Source organism: Siniperca chuatsi, linkage group LG9 (assembly GCF_020085105.1).
Source record: "Siniperca chuatsi isolate FFG_IHB_CAS linkage group LG9, ASM2008510v1, whole genome shotgun sequence".
NCBI classification, from domain to species: Eukaryota; Metazoa; Chordata; class Actinopteri; order Centrarchiformes; family Sinipercidae; genus Siniperca; species Siniperca chuatsi.
Window position 1 is genome coordinate 5,330,927 of NC_058050.1, and position 23,714 is coordinate 5,354,640.

At 38.7% G+C, this 23,714-nt stretch overlaps 1 pseudogene; it reads right to left on the reverse strand.

The window, feature by feature from the left end:
* Nucleotides 1-383: 383 nt before the first annotated feature.
* LOC122881893 lies at nucleotides 384-22,107 on the reverse strand (annotated as a pseudogene).
* Nucleotides 22,108-23,714: the final 1,607 nt, after the last annotated feature.

The window sequence follows — 23,714 nt, forward strand, 5'->3', positions numbered from 1 at the left end:
TCGCTCATTTGGGAGCAGGCACTGCATGTCTAGTCTAATGTTTACTGAAAGGAACTACCTGTCCATACTGGTGACTTTTGAGATCTTAGTGAATTATGAAATATGTGAACACAGCAGTATTAAAATTAGCTTCTTATTCTATAAATCTGTAATTTATTTAACATTGAACAGATAAACTCAGTGGATGCAATTTTGACGATTAACTGTGCTGCAGTGCAATTCCTTACAGGAACAACGGGGGGCAGTACGAGACTTGCTTGTGAGCGAAGACGAGCTGACCCGTAACAACCTCACAGCTCCTTAACATGAAACGTACAGCTGTGCCGCCTCATAAATAACAAAACCAAACATCTTCAGTGGAAACATGAAACAGCAAAATGAAATCCAGTACACAAGACTTTAATAGACCAACGAAAATCATATGAAATGTGATCTGTTCCTGGCTGATACATTTGCAAAATATGTTAAATTCCCAGATATGGAAAATGTCTGCACATTTAGAGTAGGCACACAAGTTCTTACAGTACACAGACTGCTTGCGTAGCCACTTACAGTATATATTTCATACACTTAAACAACATCCTTCTGTTTCATGGAATGTACATTTCTTTAAGCACAAATGTAATTAAAATTTCTGATTCTATATATTTATTCCCATTTGCTTTGCCAGCAATGAGACAACGCTGGTTTAACATTAGACCACTTTTCCCATAATCCTTTTCCTCCTGTTGCAAGTACAGATACATTTCTAATCACACTGGTTTAAATTTCATTTGTTTTGTTTTTTTAATTATTAGTATAATTTCTACAGTACACAGTATTTTATTTAGGCAAAATTCATGTACGGCTATCTGTGATGAGGTGATATCAAACACAGATGAATTTCAAAAACTGGCTTATTTTGTTAAATGAAAAACAAACATTTTTTTGTAAAAAACATGTTTATACAGAACTCATCAAAGTAAGGTATCCAAAAAAAGAGAGTATCTTTTCAGTATCAATACTGAAAGTCGAACATTTCGAACAATATCCAGGCCTACCAATAACTGCAAATATGCCATCTGGCACATTTTAGAATATGTGCGAAAGAATAAAGTTGTGTATTAGCTTACTTACAATGTACAAACTCTTTATATGTGATACTGCAAAACAGCTGAGCAAATTTCCAGCAAAATGTAGCACAACTGCTCCAGAAACAGTTTGACTCTGAACTCTGACACAGCCATTGAGCAACAAGCTCTTAAAGGAATAGTTACACATTTTGGGAAATATGCTTATTCGCAGCCAGTTAGGTTAGCTTAGCACAAAGACTGGAAACAGGGGGAAACAGCTAGCATGGTTCTGTCCAAAGGTAACAAAACACCTACCAGCATCTCTAAATTTCACAAATTAACATGATACATATTATTTGTTCTTTGTTTGTTCGTTTAATCCGTACAAAATCTAATTTGAAAAACAACAATTTGTGGTTTTACTGGGAGTTACGTGCAGGACTATTTCTTGACTGTGCGCAGTGACTTCCTAGAGTCACCGTGAGTTTGCTAGCTAACCAGTGTGTCCGAAATCACTCCCTATTTACTCTACAGTGCTTTATATATACCCTGCGTCATTTTATGTGTCTGAATTCTGAGTGTGAAATGAATGCATTATATAGTGCTCTCGAAAACAAAAAAAGTAGTTTTCACGGCATGTACACGACTTTCTGCTAACGATCTGAGTATCTGTTATGTAGTGAGGAATGAATGAGTGATTTCGGGCACAGCTTTAGTCTTTCTGCTAAGCTATGCTAAGCTAAGCTAATTGGCTGCTGGCTCCAGCTTCATATTAAAAGGACAGACATGAGAGTGGTATTGATCTTGGCAATAAAGAGAATAAGCATTTTTCCCAAAAATGTAAATTCCTTTAAACTGCATCACTGTGTTTTATGTACTTATTCGTTGTACGTTTTGTTTTCTGTACTTACTTTCCCATTTTCCTGTATAAACTCAGCTATATATATTTGTGAACTTTGTTAATGCCAGTTATGAACATTCACCTTTACGAGTAAAAACTCCAAGTTAAAAACAAAATCAAGTTTACATTTCCCTTTTGTACAGATAAAACTGCTTATTTCTCCATATATGATCAGTTAGTCAAGAGCCTTCTTTTTACACATATGAAGTATATAAATTGTGTGTACAAACAGAAGACTTTGAGAAGTGAAAACAAAAATTCACATATGTAAAAAGCTCAAAACCCCCCAGAAATTGCCTTTAAGTCCATATGTTTATGATCTTTGTTAAACTAGCGCTAAAGGCATTGTTATTTAATGAGGTAAAAATTAATGTGATAGTTCATGTAAATATAAATACAGTAGAAACCTGACACAGAAAAGTTGGAGTGATGCTCAGTGATTATGAGGTGCCTGCCAGGAGGGGTTAAAAAATGAAATTGTGATAGATTAAACATTACTGCATCATTCTCTTTTTTCCCCCTTTGAAGCAGAATTTAAACTCAGAAATTAGCTCTTTCATCAGCATAGTTGTTCAGTGTAACAAGTGAAACTCTTCTTTAAACACACGATGTCTTTGCCAACCAATCTGTGAATATTCACAGACAGCTCTCCAACCAAAAACTGAGGTAAGACACTAGTAACCCTCTGGACTGCATCTGTAGTTTATACTGTTAGCGTTTTCTCTGAAAGGGAAGACGGGAGCCAGTGTTCTTTGAGCGGCTTCAGAGTAACAAGTCAGAGAAGCTCATGTGCTGTGAGGAGACGGTGGGTGTGTGTGCTGGCTGGTGTTTTGTTCCACTTTGCTCTCCTCCGAGTGTTTCTTCTGGTGTTTCTCCAGGTTCTGCAGATCCTCCAGCATCTCCTCGATCAGAGGGGGCATGGAGCCCGGGATCTCCATCTTCAGTGTCACCACCCTCTCAGCTCCTGTGGAAATGAACATGTTTTTACAAAGCAATACATTACATTACAGCCAGTTTTTGTCATTATTAGATAATGTGCGGCAGCAGGGTTACCACCTCTCATCACAGATCTTTCACTCAAGTTGGCTCCAAATACCTCCAGGAGGCTTAACAGTTAATTCTGGCATCCCAGACCCAAAACTACTGATTAAATCCACAATGCACCTAGACTCAGACTTACACTTAGCTCACACACAGTATACAGAGCTACAGTACATAGAGCACAGTAATGTCATGATCAGGAAAGTAAATTTTGTTAACACACGAAGCAGTGAAGTTAACACGTTTCCAAAAGGGAAACGGCGTTACATCATTCTTGTGGCTAGTAGTAACAAACTATAATCTGATAAAAAGAGGCATGAATCTCTCTCAAAGCCTCTTGAATCTTGAGGGTATCTGATGAAGGTCGCAAGAGCTAATCGTCTTTTTATGTTTGGAATACATTTTCCAGTTTGGACTACTACTGCTGCTGCTGTCGTAGCATTCATATTTGTGTTGCGCTTTTGTTTCTCGGCTGTTCATCATGCTAGGTGTCGTCCTCAAAATTCACGTCGGAAGCTGATTTTTCTTGCCCCATGCTGTGGGTTTACTACCAGCTGAGATGCTGGGGTTCACTGCTTCACTTCACCAAGCTAAGTATTTGCTACTTGTGCCAACATACGCATGTACTGAGTCGATGTCTTTGCTCTAATTAACGTTACGAGGCGGATGATGCTGCTGGCTGTTTTATTGCTCTCCTGGATTGGATTATCCAGGATTATCTCAGAAATTTGAAATTTTAAGAACAAAAAATTATTTTGGCTATAAAACGACAAAAAAAACAAAAACCCTGAGCTTTCCTTTGAAGCAAGCCTATGTAACTTGCGTTGAACAGAAGCTACTGTGGTCACTAGTGGTAATGACAGGATAATGGTAAATGCTAAAATGTAGAGTGACAGTAGCACGACCAGAGAAGAGTAACAAAGTTAGATAAGTGGCTCAGTAATGTCATTCAGCACAGCAATATCTAGCTACAGTTTGCCAACATTAGCCACCACAAGCTACTGATATATATATATATATATATATATATATATATATATATATATATATATATATATATATATATATATATATATATCTCAGACCAAGTAAAGCTGTAGCAACAAAACCCTGAGTGTATTGACAGGGATGTGCTTTATTGCTTTTTTAAGACAATAAATGTAATTTCTTCTGTCAAAAGTTACATCTTTCTTTAATTTCCTTCCTGCACAAATAGGATTAATTTAAGTTTCCTTCACTTATGAATGATCTGAATGATTATTCAAGTAGTTATAGTATTTAGTATATATGTATATGTATATTTCTGACCTTTGGCACTGATGCTGCGCAGGTCAGTGATCTTCATGAGGGCCTTGGGGAACATGAGGGGCATGCTGGGCCGCCGTTTGCGGGAGTAAATCTTCAGTGCCTCCAGCAGCGGCTCCTGCAGCACCTCCACCTTAGACGGCTCCTCCAGGTCCTGTCGGTCTGTTCACACAGAGAGAGAAGACCGATCATACATATCTAATTTCAACATTTTAGACATTTTCCTTTCCAGAAGTGAATATTTAGCATGTTAAAGGAGTAGCTGATAGCTTAACAGTTCACAAGTTGGTTTACGTAAAGCCTGTTCTCAGGTTGAATTTTCTTCTGCGCTTCAGTACCTCCAGAGACGAGACAGATGGCACTGAGGAGGCCGCTCTCTGTGTCGTCCATCTGCAGTGGCAGCAGCTGGCCGGCAAATGTGAAAACCTGATCCGTCAGCGGTCCGAATCCGGCGTTGTGGATCTGAGTACGGGTCAGAGTCAGCCCGTCGGAGAAGGTCATGGTGTCCTGGTCTGGAGTGTAGCGAGTGCAAATCCTTAGGATCTGGATGGAAGAACAGAGCATGGAAGAGAAGGGTATAAGGATATATAAGACAGATTTGATGAATGTGTACGTGTTTAATAGGGGAACAAGTATCAGGTCATAATGCGTTGATTGCAAAAAGTTTACTAAAGCACGCACATCCAAACATGATAAATATTAGGTGCTGGACCGAAGTGCATGTGAAAAATGGAAAAATAGAGTCCGCACGCTAGATAATGCTCCCATGAACATTTGTTAGTACCACCATGTGACGTTTCAGGTGCAAGCCCATCTTCAGACATGAAATAAATGCAGAGACACACCTTACAACTACCTGTCCAAAGAGGTCACCTGACAGGTCATGTGATTACACACTGGTGAACCAAAAAGAAAAAGAAATACATAAAATAATGAACCCTGTAAGTGCAATTAATATGTACAATATGTTCTAAACCACCTAAATATGCCATAACAGAATCATCAGGTAAATAACCCGTCATACTTTCATGGCATATTAAGAAGAGACTCAGCACATTAGTAAAACATGTAATGCACAGGAAAAATGCACAATGAAGTCCCCAGAAAATACGCAATGCATTGATTCCCATCATTAAACCGTGGCATATGACACTTATAATCTAGGACAAAAGCAGCTGCAGGAAAGCGCTGAAAAATATTTAAATTACCTCCTGTGTTGGTTGTAGATATTTTTCATTTTTGTACCCAAGTGTGCTTCTCCATCTCATTATCTTGTACATTTTATTTTTGCCAGAATTCAAGGTAAACTAAATCAGCAAAAGAACAGCAAGTGAATTTCAGCCTGATATGCTCCAAACACCAGAAGTCAACATGAGAAATACACACTTTCTCAGTTTGTTTTCAAATCATTTGAAAAATCAAATCATTTGAAATTGAAATTGTGGGCACAATTGAGAATGACTTCCGGATGGGAGGCGAAACGTCTTGATTCTGAAAACAGTGTCCAGATGACTACGACTGAAACCTTTTCTACGATAAAACACTCCTGGACGAATGAGGGACTACACGGTCAAATCATTTGTACTTAAAATTCTCAAGCCTTTTCCACCTCCACTGCAGAGAGGACCAGGCTTTTATATGAGACTGCTCATTATTTCTAATTCTTCTTGTTTAATAAGTGTATTGGCTTCCTGATTTCCGATTTGCACCTGTTTGTCTGATAAATTGCTATTGCTGCTGTTTGCTAGTCATGCTCCCATCTGTTTCCCATTAAATGGCTTCCAGAGGTTTAGGTGGCTTAACACGCATAAGACAAGATCACACGATCTGTCAATCTATCCCAAGAATGCAGAACTCAGTATCGCTAGTCATTTGTAATGGAACTACAGAAATGGCTCATCAGATATCAGATATCGGACTTGTTTTTGATTTAAGATCATGGTTACATGGTATAGAGTTCAAACTAAATGTACAATACAATAACGACAAAACAATGGCACCCGGCAGGAGTTAAGTGCAACATGAATTATTTAAACAGAGGTGAAACATTATTCAAGAATGCACCTAATTCACATATAACTTGATTTTGTAACAACAAAATAAATGTAAACATAGATGGACATACTTGTGACCACTGAATCACGCCTACAGAGGAGCGTTGGAGGCGATGGTGGTTTGGGTCTGGTATTAGTTGGACAAATTCAGTAAAGTGCCAGATTTCGAGTGTCTAACTTGTGTGTGGAACTCCTGGCTGTGAAATTTTCCTTTTGTAAAGTTAAGTTTAAATGTTTTCATTATGCCTGAGGATATGGAACTGTGTTTCGAGTAACGATTTGGGAATTAAGTCTGATTGACCATTATGGTTCTAATGTAGTTCTTTAGCCATGCTAGTGGCATGGGTCTATGGATGGTTGCGTCACTTCACTCCAGACTGAAATATCTCAACATCTACTGAATGGATTGGCACAAAATTTGGTACAGACATTCATGGTCCCAAGAGGATGTATCCTACTGATTTTGGTGATTCTCTGACTTTTCCTCTAGTGCCATCATCAGGTCCATATTCACGACCAAGCACCTGCAGAACTAATGACATTAACGACTTTGTGTTTAGTGCTAATTAGCAAATGTTAGCATGCTAACACACTAAAGTAAGATGGTGAACACGGTAAAAATAATACCTGCTAAACATGTTAGTGTTGTTGTTGTGAGCATGTTAGCATTTAGCTCAAAGCATCGCTGTGCCTAAATACACACACATAGCCACACATAGCTGCTAGCATGGCTGTAGACTAAGTCTTGTCAGCCTTTTCCTGTTAGAAGCTGTTGCCTTTTTTGGTAAAGTTTCTGATTTTACCTTTTGTTTGTCTAATTGTAAATCATATTTGAGACTTTTCATATTTCAGACAGGGCCATTTTAACATCAATCTTAAGTTAACTCATTTACACTTTAATTATTGTTGATTACTGTGCACTGTCCCTGATGAATAACATTTTCAAACAAAAAAACCCCACAAATTTTAAACAAAAATCAGGAAAGCATGCATGGACCACTGGTTTTTAGCAGTGTAACATATTCTGGGTTTACAGTGGTGCAGGTTCCAGGGAGGGATTGACAAATATGAAGACCAAGTAAGGAGAACTTGGCAAACAAAAGTCCCAGGGAAAAATATGTGTAAAAATTAAACGTGACAGAGCTTTTGATGGTACGTGGCACTCCCCTGGTGCTATCAGAAAGCGTCAGAGTAAATGATCAGGCCCTCATGGTGACAATGACACACAGACTTGGCAGTGAATGACAGAGGAGACGGAGGGAGGAAAAAGGAGAATAAAACATGTGACACGGCTCTGCCTCAGGGCTGTTCTCTGTCTGCCAGCCTGCCTGCCAGTTTGTCTTTGGCATGAATGTCGGTTGACAGCGTGAGTCAAGATTCACACAAGGTGTGAATCACAGTGGGAGCTGTGTATGTGTGTACATGTGTGGTTAAGTGTAATTCAGGTCATTCAGTTGAAAAAAATCTTGTGTGGTTGCAGGTAAAATAAAACTATGCACTAACTTATTTCAGTCATCATCACACACAAGTTTCTACCACCATTTGTTTCCATTTTTGAAGGGCTCAACTGTAAATCTTGAAGTAGATTATTTTAGGAAACACAAAGACGTACCAGGATATCCAGGCAGGCAGTTTTGAGCAGAGTGATCTGGTCTGCGATGGTCAGGCCGGTGAAACCAGGCACTCGCTTGGCGAACTCCACCACCTTGATGATGCACTTTGTGGCGAGCTCGCTAAACTTGTCCCACAGTCCGAGGTCCAGCTGGATCCTGTGGTCTGAGCTGGAGTTCTGGATGGAGGAGAAAAGAATGATCATCACCAACGTCAAAGAGAAAGCTGGGGTGCATGTAACTACAGTAATTGTCAAAATCAACCAAGTATCATTGAATATAATTCAGTATCACCTTTTAATTAATATTTTTACAGTTTTAAGCACAGTGGATCAAAATGCACAAATGTTTCTACTATGACTTCTCCAGTGTGGTAAATTCATTAAACTTGAGGATTTTTAACCCTAAAAATAAAAAAATTAGAATAAAGAGAGAAAAAAACTATGACCTCTACACAAAGTATTTAAGATATCCTATTTGAGGCATTTAATTCAGGCACGTTAAGATTCTTTAAAAGTCAGAGGTTTCCTGATTAATCTCAAATCAGGAAGTTTTTTCTTTATCGGAACAACATACTGTATGTGTCAGTAAGTTCATTTCTGCTGACTTGCAAACCACAAACAACTTGATGTGAAAAACATTCATGTATTTTTGAAAAGGGCACACCCAGTTACATTATACCAGTTGGATTACTGTATTGTGTTACGCTGGGAAGTTTTTGGTATTTGTCACAAAGGCACATGTAGTTATTCTTGTTTGTGACGTACGTGAGTCACAGTTTGGAAACATTATGTGTGTTTATTGTTGTAGCAGCAAATTTAACTCCTGTCCTAGTCTTCTAACAGAACAAAATCATTCAGTCTGTATGAATTTACATTTTAATCAACAATTATGGCCAAAAAAAGATTTTCCTACTTTTGCTACTTGCTAGCAGTGTGCCTCTAAGGATGGCGTCTGTCTGTTGGTCGGTCCACCACCGTGGTCCACACTGATAAATCAGGTGCAGCGGCTATTTGTGTAGATTTCCATTCCCTCTTCCCATATTTTTTACCTCTAAACAGGAACGCTTGAGACCAAAAATGTCCTTCAGTAAGTAAAACACAATTTGACTGTCAAGAGACTAAAAACGGGCTGCAAATCCTCAGTAAATATCCCTCACAGTGTTCAACTGGTACATTTCCAATTAATTAATTCCAATTTATTACTTGCGTAAGTCTTTTAGTCAGTGCAGCTGAACATGCAAAAATGTGAAATTTGTCTTTAGGGAGGCATACAATTCAACATATATGAAGAATAAAGTTTCCAATAATAAATAAATAATAAATTAAATATTTTGTTGGGTTTAAATGAAGCAGCTCTGTGAAGGAAACTCCTCTGGAAATCAACTGCTTCTGATCTCAACTGACTAAATCCTAACTAAAATAACTCAGAACCTTGTATTTTACCTACAATTAGTACCAAATTACATTGTTCTTTTCCGGAAACCTCCTGGAAAAGTATTTGGAAATTACAGACCCACAGAATAAAGAGTTAATGAATAATGTTTTAAAGATTTCCTCGAAGTTTCTCGTGTTAAGTTGTGACTAATTCTGTGGTGATTTCCTCTGGCGCAAACGAAAACTACAGTATGTGAACTTGCTCATATTTGAATATTGATACTGTTTCCAATTTGAATAATAACCAATAATATCAATATTAAATGATAATGTTATCTCAGGCCTGCTGTTTTGCTTTGACAGTGCTGGTTTATGGAAAAGTCCTCTTTTGTAGATTAATAACTCGCCTTATACAGCAATGTTTAAAAAATAACGTGGCAAATTTTGGGACAATTTAGCCACTTTCATGTATAATTCCTGTTACGTTTTGTCTTCTATTGGCAGATTGGGGATATCTGGTTAAATTCATGCTGTTCTTCAACTATTATCCATAAAATTCATATCTAAATGAAACGAACCAGTGGAATGAGAGGACAGCTTTGATCTTTTCCTTTCTGCAGATTATTTTCTCTCTGTAGAGGAACATTAATTTAACAGTCAGGTCTCATGTCGGGACTCACTGTGGTGTATTTTCCCAGCTGGCAAAGAGAGGGGAAGGTCTCTCTGTGAGCCCTGCAGATCTTCTCCACTATCAAGCCGAGCTCCGCCGTCAGCTCGTACGTCTCCATGATGGTCATCTTCACCTCTTCCTTCTTCCCCTTCCTCCTGTTTCTGTCATTTCTCACTGCTGAGGAAAAGGATGACGAAGGTTATAAGGTGAACTTCAAAACAGTTAAAATGATGGTACTTGATTTAAAAGCATTTTGATGTTATTCTTTCTTGAATTTAAATTGGCTTCACAAGCCTTTCCATGACACTTAAAATACAAGATACTTATTTTTTTGACATTGTTGGAAGTGACAGCATGCAGTCACATGTACAAAAATCCTATGCATCAGCAGCAGGATCTGTAGAAGCAGCTTAATTACATTTTTGCTTAGAAATTTGTATATATAGCCTAGGTGTGTGTGTGTGTGTGTGTATGGTGAGAGAGACAGATAAATACTGTATGTATACATATATGTCCTTGGTATTTGTTTAGACTTGTGTCATCAGTGCTAACGTTAGCAAGCTAAACTAACTAGCTTTCACTTTGCAAGTGGAAACCAAACTTAACTGCCATTCACTTACTTGTACTATCATACACTTATAAACTTACATACCCATAGATATTTATACTACTGTCTATACTGCATATATCTGATCTATAGTGTTTACACTGTATCCGTATCATACCTCCAGATGATTATTCTGTATATAATGTCTCACTATATGGTTTTGTTCATACTGTACATATCGTAGCGTGTTTATATCTACCCCTTTCTGTTTATTCTATACATATGTACATTACTCTACACTTAACTGCTTTTTGCACTTCTGCTTAGATGCTAAACTGCATTTCGTTGTGTCAGTACCTGTACTCTGTGTAATGACAATAAAGTTGAATCTAATCTAATTTAATCGAATGTTTAATGTTGTAAAGGGACAGATGACTTAGATAAGATAATGGTAGATAAGCCTTTTTAAAAAGGGATTACGTCTTGTACTAACGTTCTCCAGTCAGTAGCTCACAATGGAAATTGACAGTCCGTCTCCCAGCAATGCTCTCAGATGTCAGTCAACAACTATCAAATGAAACGCCCAGCCAGAGGCTTGAATCTTAAGATGCTGTTTCCACAAATGTGTCCAAAAATGGTTTTATTCTCTTCTGAAAAATGGAAAAATATGCACAATAGCGGCAGTATCATTATAGTTTATATTTCCTTACATAAAAAGTGAGGAGAATTCAAATGTCAGTTCAACTTTAAAGTCCATACTCTCCCATACTCTTTTCTGGAAGAACATATGTATGGTTTCTGTAAGTTATATTTAAGTCCTTTATAGTGCTAAATGTTACAGCAAAATAAGGCTGCAGACTAAAGAAACAACTTAGTACACACCGTAGCAGCCTAATTAAGGGGCCTTGCCTGAACCATGACAAACAGCCCCTGACTAAAAGTACACAAAAGTATGTGGACAGGTGTTTCCACATATTTTTGGCCACATAGTGCAGTTTTGTTTATGTTACTGAGGTTTAGAGTCACTTGGACAACTGCCTCCATCCCGATATAATGGAGGTGATTGGAATTTCAATTGTGGTTCTTAAAGCATCTAAAAGTGACTTTTGAAAAACTCACTGTCAGCAGTTTTCAGTGGAACTCTTTCTCTGGTGGAAAATAGTTTGCAATGACGACAGTTGGCAGTGAGCTGTGTGGATTATCTGTTACTCCAGGGAGCATGTGAAGCAGTCTAACACAGCCTAACCAGGTTAGCCTTTCATAATCATTTCGGTAATGGTGTCAACACGTTTCAATGCATCCCACTGACTTGGCTCAGGCAGCTACACACGTCTCCCCCCCCTTCCTTTCTCTGGATGCCCTACATCCAGTAGCCATTGGGTAAATACTCCAAGTCAGATGATATTACACACTGACTGAAGCAGTCATCAAGCAGTTACATAGCATCCATCTGTCTCCTACATGTGATGTATTTATGTAATGTGTGAGTGCGGAGCAGCAACAATGAGAACATGTGGATGGGTGGATCCTTCACTGCGGCCCTATCGCTACCCTCGGCTCCCTCCACATAACACACACTCCGTTATCTAGGTCACTGCACTTCTGGGTAACACAGAGTTTGACTTTGTTTCTGTTGTACAGCCGAGGCGCTAAAGTGCTGCTGGAGTTCACTGTGAACTGAGACTCAATGAGTCATTTGAAAATGCATATTTTAAAGTGTTATTTCACTCCCTCTTACCACTAGTTTTGTCTGAACATGCAGATAGTTTCTGTTTGATTTTCTGAGGTTGTAAAACGACATTTTAACAACTCAACAGCAGCATGTCTTCCCAGAAGCTCAGTTACACTAAATAATAAAACACTTTTCATTAGCAAATCTATAAAATACTTAAAACTGTCCACAGTAAGGTCTGTGGAATATCTTGAGTAAGCAGGACGTTTTGGGAATTTGCAAGTCAACAAGGCAACTCACTGCTGCTTGTTAACCTTACTGCTGTGAGGTCATTTTCTATTATTACCATGTTACACATGGTAATAATAGAAAATGATGAATGTTTCAACATTTTTATCAAACCAGAGTTTCTCTCATCTGGATTTTAGCAGTTTGATAATCAGATGACAAACACTGTTTACAGAGATTTCAGTGAGTAAATCAAACTGAAACTGTAAAAGTGGGGGGTGAGGGGTTGGTGGGGGATTACGCCCCCGGGAGGATCTCAAACTTTAGTGTGAACTGAGCCTTAAAGCTGTAAAAAATATCTCTTCATTGTCTTTATAACATTAAAGGAAGTTATAAAACAACACACACCCTCAGAAAATAGATATTATCGGATGTTATTCACTATCCAAAAACCATCTCCAAATGTGGCAATTTTGAATTTCTCACTCAAACTGATGGATTAAGTGCTCCTTCGTGGTTTGTGTCTACACAGCCCGGGTAGTGAAAGCAGCACATTATAAGAGCAGCAGCAGCTTCAGTCCTCCGTCTGTGTCTATACAGGATGCGTTCAAGCATAGTACAGAGTGTAGGTCACCTGTGTTTTGTCAGTGCTCTGAGCCCAACAATCACTGTAGTTATGAGTGTAAACCAAGTGGCAAAACTCTGGGCTGAAAAATTAAGCTAACGCAAAGTGCCAAAAACTGCAGTTCCTCAAATGGCCACTTGAGGCTGGCTCCAAAAGCGAGTCAATCCCCATAGAGCCCCATGTTAAAATGCCCAACTTCACAGCAGAAATAGACATGTTTACAGCCTGGTACAAAAACGGTTTTGGTCTCTATAGCTAATTTCCCTGTTAATGACAACTGTGAGGGAGGTGAATTTTTATATAACTCACCCATTTAAATTATATTAAGGCTTACAGTTATACATAATTAAGAACACTTTGAGTGACAGGTGGGTGGTTTCAGCAACCGAGCTTCATTCGGCCCGCCTCAGCTCAACCCACGCTTCACGTCTTTGCCCATTTTTGGATTAGCTGGGAGCCGGCGGAGTCAAGCACTGCCAAGATGGCATCGGCCACAGCCACCACACTGAGCTTCACACTGGCTCTTCAGAAACCTATGGGTGACGTCACGGAGACTACGTCTATATTTTATACAGTCTATGGTGTAAAAGGAAGAAAAGAGACTTGAAGCGTAAAAACATGCTAAACGCGAGCTGTTATGCAGCCTGTGTAGACAGTTGGATTAATTAAAATAGGAGTGTATCTGTTGTTAAGTTACCTCCACTATTAGGACACATTAAAGCTGTGTATTCATGAGGCCTCCTGCTGAATCAGAGTGGATCAGACACTTACACTCCTTGGACATTCCCACAGCGAAGCACCTCTGGAGCCGACAGTACTGACAGCGGTTCCTGGTGATCTTGTTGATGATGCAGTTTCTGTCTCGGTGGCAGGTGTACACCATGTTTTTCTGAATGCTGCGGCGGAAGAAGCCCTGCAGAGGCAACAGGAGAGTAAAGAGAAGATATTAATGATTGAAGTTACCAGAGTGTGAAAATAATCCTGCCTAAACTTCAAGGCCGAATCTGGAATCATTATGACAATGTTAACAGGTATATTTAGCCTTATACTTGGAGAGTTTATAGTGATATTGGTGTATCGTCTGTGCAAATACAGCAATTAATAACTGACTAACGTGACAGAACACAATAAAACATCCTGTATGAACGTGATGGGAATCATTAAGATAAATGATGTGGGAACCGTGAATGTTTGTTAGATTTTGTGCCAATCCATCAAGTAGGTGTTGAGATATTGACACTTATACTGTTGTTGCAAAATCATCATTATAGTATATGGTAAAATATAGACCTTTTTTGTTTCAATGTTTACAATGGACCCCCCCCACCACCCGCGGGAGGGCGAGGAGGGCTTCCTTTTTTCAGAAGTTTGCCTATTTTTTAGGGGCATTTACATAACTCTGAAATAATGTATAATTATTACGTTATATTGTCAAATAAACACTCAATTTGAAAAAATGAAAAAACACTTTATGAGCATTCAAGGGCACCAAGCTCTGTTCATTTCTGACCCGGCCTCTGTCATGCTGCTGCCACACTTTCTCTTCCCCCCCGTCTGCTGTAGAGAATATAGGTCAATTATAGATAATTACTACATTTTGATGGAGCGTTTCTATTTTAACTTTTAGTTAAAAAGATTTTTAGCCTTTACGGCTCTGGTTTAGCGGCCTGTGAGTCAAGTCAGTGAGTGTGAGGTACACACACACACACGGGGAGATTAGAAACGAAATGAGTCAGAGAAATAATTTCACATGCCGTGCTCTAAAAAGAGAAAAGTAGACAGCGGAAACAGAGCTTTTAATCAAGAGTGGACTGCCTGTTACATGTTCAGTCTTCCCACAGGCAGTTCAAAACCAGCATGTCTCATATTCCGAGATTGTGGCGATTATTAAAAGCAGCAATGTGAAGCGCCACTACGAGACAAAGCACAGAGCATCTTTTGAGCAGGTTAACAAGGGGGATGGCATCCCCCCTCGTCCCCCCTCAAATCGCCTACTGTCCACTTGAATTGGGAATAATATCAGGGTCCAATTATAATAATCTGTTTTGACAATGAAACTAATGTTATGTGTACTATACTTTTGGATTGCCTTTAAATAGCTTGATTTTCAGTTTGATTCTACAAAAATGTCACAGACTAAACATGAATTTAATTAGCAAAAAACAGGAAAAGAAACTGTAGGGTAAAAACATTTACAAACACCAAAAATACAAATATCTGTGGAATTTCACAAATCAGATTATTTACAAGGGGACACTTGTTTACGTTGTCTAGAAGGACGTCACTGTTACTATAATATTGACTGAACACCATGTTGCTCACACACGTGTGATTTGTCAGAACAAAGTTCAGGACCTGTAGTGATGTTGGTGTTTTCCCTGAGCAAATACAGCAATCAATAACATAAGGAAGCATCCTGTAAAAATTTATTATACATAATAAACCTATTTACTTACTTAATTCTTTTATTTTTCTTGTGAGTTTTGGAGTCAATTAAAAGGTTTCATCCCAAACTGAGACATTTTCCTTTTTTAGAGCATGGCACAAAATGACTGCTTGCATAAAAGCAAAACATCTGAGAGAATACAGTTCTTTGCAAACTAGTTTACTGGAGAAAACAGAGGTGATTTTTAGTGAAGAGCATGCTGGGAAGCATGAGGCCTGATATTACCTTGCAGCCCTCGCAGGCGCTGACGCCATAGTGGTAGCCTGAGGACTTGTCTTGACACACAAAACAGGGCTTGTAAGTGCGAGGAGGGGGCAGGGGAGGGGGGCCCTACGAACAGGTCGTCTGAGCTGGAGCTGGAGCTCTGGCTTCCAACTGCTGCAAACACACAATATAACACAATACAACACTCATAAACAAGCACAGCAGGGAGAATATGACATTCTGTAATTCAGTCTAAACGTTTCGGGTTTTACTTATCAAAGGGAAATCTGACTGAGCACATGATTTCATGCCAGTGTGATAGGAAATACAATACCTTTGGGGTTTGGACTGTTAAAAAAAAACAAGCAATTTGAACACATCGCGTTGTGGGAAAGTAAAACTTACCATCTTTAAGTGCAACAGACCGTTTGAAGGAGTTTGCCTTGTGGTCCAGCAGAGGGCGCTCTGAAAAGTCTTGACCTATCGGTAAACTAGGCTAATAAATAAAAACGGAGGAGGATGCTAATGAGCAAAGCCGTGCTGATTAGATAATCACGACAGCATCTGAGAGGCAGTGTGCGAAGTATTTTGGGTTCGACGCTGTAGATGGCAAAATTACCAACACATTTGAGGCTGTTTTCTGACTTTGTAAAAAGCAGCTGCCTAACTTTACAACAACAAATCTGAGGACTCACCTGCTAGCTGCAACCCAAGAGGCAGCGGAGGCACCAGAAACTAGTAGAGCAACGTTAACAACCTCGTCTGACTGCCAACTCAAGACACATAATAGACTATACTGAAAATATAAAGACTATACTGAAGGGTAAGACACTCTGACCACAGACGGATGGACATCACTGGCCACACATGTGACAATCACAGCTCGCTGTATCTCAGACTCACACATTATGCTCTATGGGTTGTTGTATGAATTAGGTGTTAGTTTGAATTTGTTCTAGCTAAACCTTTTATAAAAGTGACTCACCTAATCTATTAATTGAAAAAGTAATGGGTGATGAAAATAATTGTTAGTCGCAGCCCTACATGGAATTTGCTCTAGACATTCATTATCTCCAGGAGATGAATCCTAATGGTTTGGTGACCCTAAGATGTTTCCTCTAGCGCCAACATCAGGTCAAAAGTTCCACTTGTATAGTAGAAAATTCTTAAAATCTAACATCCCATTGTCATCAAACTTACTGACCACATGCTTGCTTCCCAGAGGATGAACCATTGTCATTCTGGACACTCCATGCCCTGTCTGAAAGGCCAAAATGTCCATTTTCACACACGATAGCTCATAATTTAATAGGCAGATTGCACTGACAACTTTGCTGAGCACATTTTAATGGCCCCATGCCATTTCCTGTAAGCCTCAGGAGAGTCGATCTTTTACTTAAGTAAAGTCCTGCATTCAAAATTCTACTTGAGTAAAAGTACGTAAGTATTACCAGACAAAATGACTTTAAGTATCATAACTAAAAGTACTTACTATGCAAAATGGCCCCTTTTAGAGTGTCAAATTATGGAGCCTTCAAGGTCCCAAAAGATGATATGTTTTTTTTAAATCTTATGCACACATGATAATAATTTGTACACACAAGTTATTAGCGTGTACAACAAGATAAATAATATTTATTTTGGGACTTCAGAGGCTCTCTGTGCAGGATGCTGGCCAACCATCGGGAGCAATTCAGGGTTCAGTGTCTTGTCCAAGGACAGGAGGTGGGGATCGAACTGCTGACCCTGTGATCAGTGGACGACCTCTTGAGCCACTAGGAGCTACGAGTGGGGCTGCAGACTTTCAGTCTTCCTTCTAAAAAGCAAGCTTTGTGCCTCTATAAAATAAAATATTTATAGAAAGAATAATATATAGACATAAACAAATGGAAAAAATGGAATAAAAACATCAGCTAAATGCTCAGTCTGTTCAATTTCATAAGTAAAGTAATGATCTTAGAGTATTACTTCACTGTGTAAATCTACTGCGATCTCATCAGCCGCTATCAGACTCTGAGGCTGCAACAGAGAAAACCATCCTCCACTTATTCATATATATTGCTCAGTTTGCCCAAATAAAAATGTGGAGTTACATATCCGCACTTGTCCTTCAGGAACTAAGAAACCAAAACCATAGAGTGAAACCCAAACTGTGTCATAAATAGGAGAGTGGGGGCTCTGTCCAGCGGGACTCATCAGTCTCTGATTTCCTTGAAACATCACAGACCATTTACCTCTCCCTAATATATACAGCTGCACCTATTGTAGCACAGCTTTAACCTCCATTTTTTCCAGCCGAACGTATAATTTCACTCCATCAATCGCAACAGTCAACCCTCCCACTTTTGGGCCACTTTTGAGAGGAGATTTGCTCCAGTCCGTGGGGCTCGCTCAGCCTCCCTGCCTCTCTGATCACCTCCACACCTCCAAGACTGACAGAAAACGAAGAAAGACGTTTTGAAAAGGGGACAAAACGAGAAAAATTGCTCATCTACATCCCCTTGAACCCGTGGCCTCTAGTTGAACCTGGAATCAGCGGGTCAAACGAGGATACCCCCATTAGCCCCAACACAAAACAATGCAGGAGCATGCCACAAGCCCAGCTGACTGATGAGACAGAGAGAGAAGAAACAGAGAGTGTGTGTGGTGGGGCGGTGTAAGTGATTTGGTCGGGGGAAGGGGGAAAGAGGTTGCCCTCACCCCAATTTAGGTGGTGTTATTTGATGTACGCGACAATGCATTGTGTGAGTCAAACATTTAAATCAACAAAAATGAAGTTTAATTAAGTTAAGCTGTAAAATATTTTGGAGCCTGAAAAGAGTTTAAAAAGCAACTTCAGTGATTTATTTTACAGTAAGGAAGGACCTGCATGATGTGGTTGAGTAAAATAACAAAAACCTCAACTGGCTAGTGTTGTGTATAAGCTTATTCATCGATGCTACATGCTGCTAAATGATATGTTTGGTTATACTTATATTAAGAAAAAACACTCGGGCCCTTTTTTTTGCTTTTAGCAAAATACAACATCCATAAATCCAAATTCAGTAGAAGCAATTTCTTTTTTGCTGATTATTTTCTCGATTTATTATTTGTTTATTCTGTAAAATGTCAAAAAACTGTGAAACATGCTCATCATGATTTCCCAGAGCCCAAAGTGACATCTTCAAATTGCTTGTTTTGTACAACCAACAGTCCAAAACCCAAAGACATTTCATTTACTGTCAAATATGACAAAGAAAAGCATCAAATCCTCACATTTGAGAAACTGGAACTAGCATTTTTGTTTGAAAAATGGCTGAAACTATGAATCGAATGCCGAAATAGTTCCAGATTAATTTTCTTTGAATCGATTTAATTGACAAATTGTTGCAGCTCTTATCTTGTGTCGTTTGTTACGTGTATATGTACACTTTTGTCTCCCCGCTGGCATTACTGTATGTTCTACTGTTGAAAATTTTAAAATTATAAATAAATATTGTTAAAGAGATTTGGTTTCTGAGACTTAAAAGCAGCAACAGTCTGTGGTGGAATGTAACAAAGTACATTTACTCAAGTACTGTACTTACGTATCATTTTGAGGTACTTATTTTATGCTACGTTATACTTCTACTTCACTACATTTCTGAGGGAAATATTGTGCTTCTTACTACATTTATCTGACAGCTGTAGTTACTCTTCCGATTAATATTTTACATAAAACCAACCTTTTTGGCTTGTGAACGATTACAAAGAAGCAGCGTGTAGGTGGGACCCCTTGAGTTGTTATCGGTTCCCCTCTAAACTTCTCACGTGGTTATATTTAAAAAACAGTTCGAGGCCCAAAGAGGTAAAATTATCCATTATTTCACAAAAAAATCAAAGATGAGAGAGAAGTCCAAATAAATGAATACAAATTTGTGCAGAAGTTTTTTCTCCTTTCAATAAATCAAATAATCTAATAATGTCATATATAATAATAACTCAGTCACAGGGGCCATTTTTCTGCAGACCAAGTACTTGTACTTTTGATACTTTAAGCACATATTGCTAATAGTACTTCTGTATGGATTTTGAATGCAGAACTTTTACTTGTAATGGAGTATTTTTACATTTGTTGTACTATATCTGAGTAGCAACAGTCTGGCTCTCCTCTGACCTCCTGAGCTGGTGACCGCCCGGTGAACCCGCGGTGACCCCAAACTGACCGGCCCTGCCCGCCCCGGCCCAAACACAGACCACCACACTGCCATGAACCGCTCTGCGCTCAAATACTGCTTTCTGCCGCTCTCCATGTCCCCCTTTCTGTTAGAACGAGAGCTCCTGCAAGAGGAAACTCATCAAGAAAAGCATCACAGTATATAGATCAAGAGTTCATGAAAGTAGAATGGGTAACACTTTACTTTCGTATTTATTAGCAGTATATAAAACAATTAATAAATTGGTTATAACGCACGATAATGTAGATGTACGCAACTTTAAGGACATTTTTAAGTGTTTATTAATGTGCAGCATTTATCAACGATTATAACTTCTTCTATGAAGACATATTCTATATTATTACAACTGTGTTTTTACTATATTGTCATTCATTATGTGTTTATACACCAGCCTCCACTTACAGTATGGGGGCCCACATGAGTTTCTGTTGTTGACAAATACATTAATAAACACTTTTATCTGCTTACAGCTACATTATACTGTTATTAACCATTAATTAAATGTTTATATGCTGCTTATAAATGTTAGATATGGGGTTTAAAGTAAAGTGTTACTGTAGAGGGTAAAGTCCTCCAGACATGATTGGAGGAAAACTCAAATTTCCAGTAAAAATTAAACCAGCTTCAATCACATGAATAGCAATCGCTGAATAAATCTGAGATGTGGACAGTCAGAGATTCAGTGTTAAGGAACCAAAAACATACTGTATTACACCAATTTTAAAGTCCTTTGATTTTCATGGTTTCATGTCAGTTTTTGTATTGATTTTAAAATTCCTTCACTTGTTTTTGAAGCACTTCACGGTCTTGCACCTGCCTATTTGTCAGCTGAAAGTTTTGATATCTTTAAAAGTAAATTTAACTATTTATTTCACTGTTTTCAGGCTCTAAAATGTTTTTATTCCCTCTTATCTATTTCATTTGTTTCCGTCTTTTGTCTATTTTACTGTTTTCAATCTATTTTTATTAATTCATTTTCATCATTTTTATTTCTCCTGTGCATTAGTGTCAAAGTTAGTGCTTTACTGTTTACATTTGCAAGGTCTTATTATCAGCTTGTCATCTGTAAAGCACTTTGAATTGCACTACCCTGTATGAAAGGTGCTATACAAATACTGACTGATTGATTGAACCATGGCTATGGAAAAAGGGCAGATAACAACAATGCATTGGATTTATCCCATATTTCTACCTATATAAAATAGTATTAATATTTATCTACCTACCTATCAGTGCACCCTAATGTTTCGAAATGTTATTCCAATGGCAGGATTATTTTTATGCTGTAGCACAACACCTGACCTTTAAAGTAAATACCAAACTTAAGTGACACTTGAACATTTGTAGAAGCTAAGGATTGTTTACCTGTTGGTTAAAGTCTTGGTGAGTAAACACACCTGATATCATTTTGTTTATCTGAGATATGAACGTTTTTGAGGGTGTCAGACAGATTGTAAAAGGACTTTGAGGCAAATTTCTGCTTTCTGATTTTAGGCCACATAACTAAAATCAACTTGACTTAACATGATTTACTTCTGTTTTGATAATCAGCTGATATTTTCCTTATGGAGGCCACAGATTCACCACTGATTAAAATTTGAACCAGAACATCAGTTTCCACCTACACTGCGAGCACCGGTGCTGCTCCCAGTCCGCCTCGATCAGCTCGGGGAAGAAGGCTGCCAAATCCTGGTCCTGCTCCTGCAGCATGCAGGCAGGGCTGGATGTGGTGCAGAAGTCCATGATTTCTCCGGGACCGAAAGCTTGAAATTCCAGATAGTCAAACATGATGTGGTTTCAGTCTCGGCGAAGTCCGTCTGGAGATGTCGTCGGAGTTTATACTTGATGCAAACGGGTTTTTTTAATAGTAAAACATGTCTGTAACACATTCAAAGCAGCGTGCGCGCTCAGGAACAGACCTATAGTTCCCACAGACGGTCAGAAATTGTTTGCATGTTGCCAGCGGACTGTAGTCCTCCAGCAGAGACAGCGGTTAAACACATCCAGATCTGGAGGCTGTTTTGCATAACAAAGTTTGTCCCAGGACTTCTTCTTCTTCTTATCGCTTCTTTATTGACGAATGTCTCAACTCAACCTGCTTCATACTAGTTATGTCACAGCGACCGATGGTGTTACCTAATGTATGCGGGTGAACTCTCCGTGAACCTCCTCCGCTGCTGACCCTCACATGACCCAGCCCCTGCCTGACATCACCGGCAGCGGTGGAAACAAGTACTTAACTCCTGTCCTCAAGTAAAATTAACAATACTGTGGTGGACGAAAAGAAAAAGGGACTACCTCAATCAAAGTTTAAGTTTTTTTTTAAAAAAGTATGAAAATTAATGCAGCAGAAGCAGAGATATCATATTATTTATTCCATGCAGTCTTCTTCCCTGCCATGACGTTGAGACTACATTACCCACAATGCAACTCGGACTGAACCGACCGAACGTGACGTTTGAGATTCGGGTGTCTTATGCTAGCAGCGGCTAATGTAGCCTCCAGCTGCTAGCCTCAAGCAGAGATAAGGAGAGGGCTACAGAGGTCTGCTAAACCCACACACTTCACCCCCCCAGATTATTTTCATTTTCAAACTTGTAGTTTTCGATGAAGTTACACAACTTAAGGCAATTTATCAGACTTGGCGCAGCCTGGCTTTGTCCAGAGTTCACATAGGTATGCTGTAGTACTCCCCAAGACCCGTAAACAGACATTGATGTGTAAAATCGGTGCACTTCCCAATTAGGTATAGAGCTAGAGCTAGGAGGCCATTAGCTTAGCTTAGCATAAAGACTGGAAGCAGAGGGAAACAACTAGCCTGGCTCTGTCCAATCTTCAAAAAGTTCTAAAGCTCGCTAATAAGGCTAACACGTTGTATCTTGTTTGTTTAATCTGTACAAAAACATAAATGTGAAAATGACAAGTTGTGGTTTTAATTAGTGAGCTTTAACGTTATTGGTAGACATATTTTACATACAGACACCCCCGCTTTTGGTCTTTATGCTAAGCTAAGCTAAGTGCCCCGTGGCTCTGGCTCCCTACTTGGTATCTATCTTCTCACGTAACTCTTGGCTACAAAGTGAATAACTGTATTTCCCAAAATGTTAAACTATTCCTTTAAAGTAAGCGTAAACAAGCATAAAATGCTCTGAAGTATCAAAAAAAAAAAGAGAAAAAAGCAGAGTGTTAAATTATTAACGGCTGGTATATATTAATACGTCAATGATGATTTCTTGTGCTTTCAGATCAAGATAAAAGATTACATGCACCTCAACAGGTTGAGAAAATCCTAAACTACAAATATTTAGTATATGTACCATAGTAACATCATCCTATCGTCACACTCAAGTGTGTTTTTGTTCTGAGAAATTTACATTTTGGAGGTTACAGGGTTTTCACCAAACGACATACAGTAGTTTATGAGTTTATGTTGAATGCACTGCATGATATCAAATACAGTTGGAGAATATTTAAAAGCCCTTTTTAACCATTTAAGATAAACCAGTGCATCAAAAGCATCCACCATCCATATTTATGTATTTATTTCAGCAGTTTATTAATTTATTTATAAGTCCTTTTTTGTGCTAGTGTTAAGTTTCATCGTTGCTGTTGTGCAAGTGATTCAGGATTCCTGAAGCTAAAGGCTCACCCTTGTTGGGGTTAATGCTCAGATGAGTATTATTTAAATGATAAAGCTCTTGCTTTTCAAAATTATATATTTTTTCATTTACATATTTGTGTATTGTACGTGCTTTAATTTAACCTAATTAACATATTGTCACTGTCC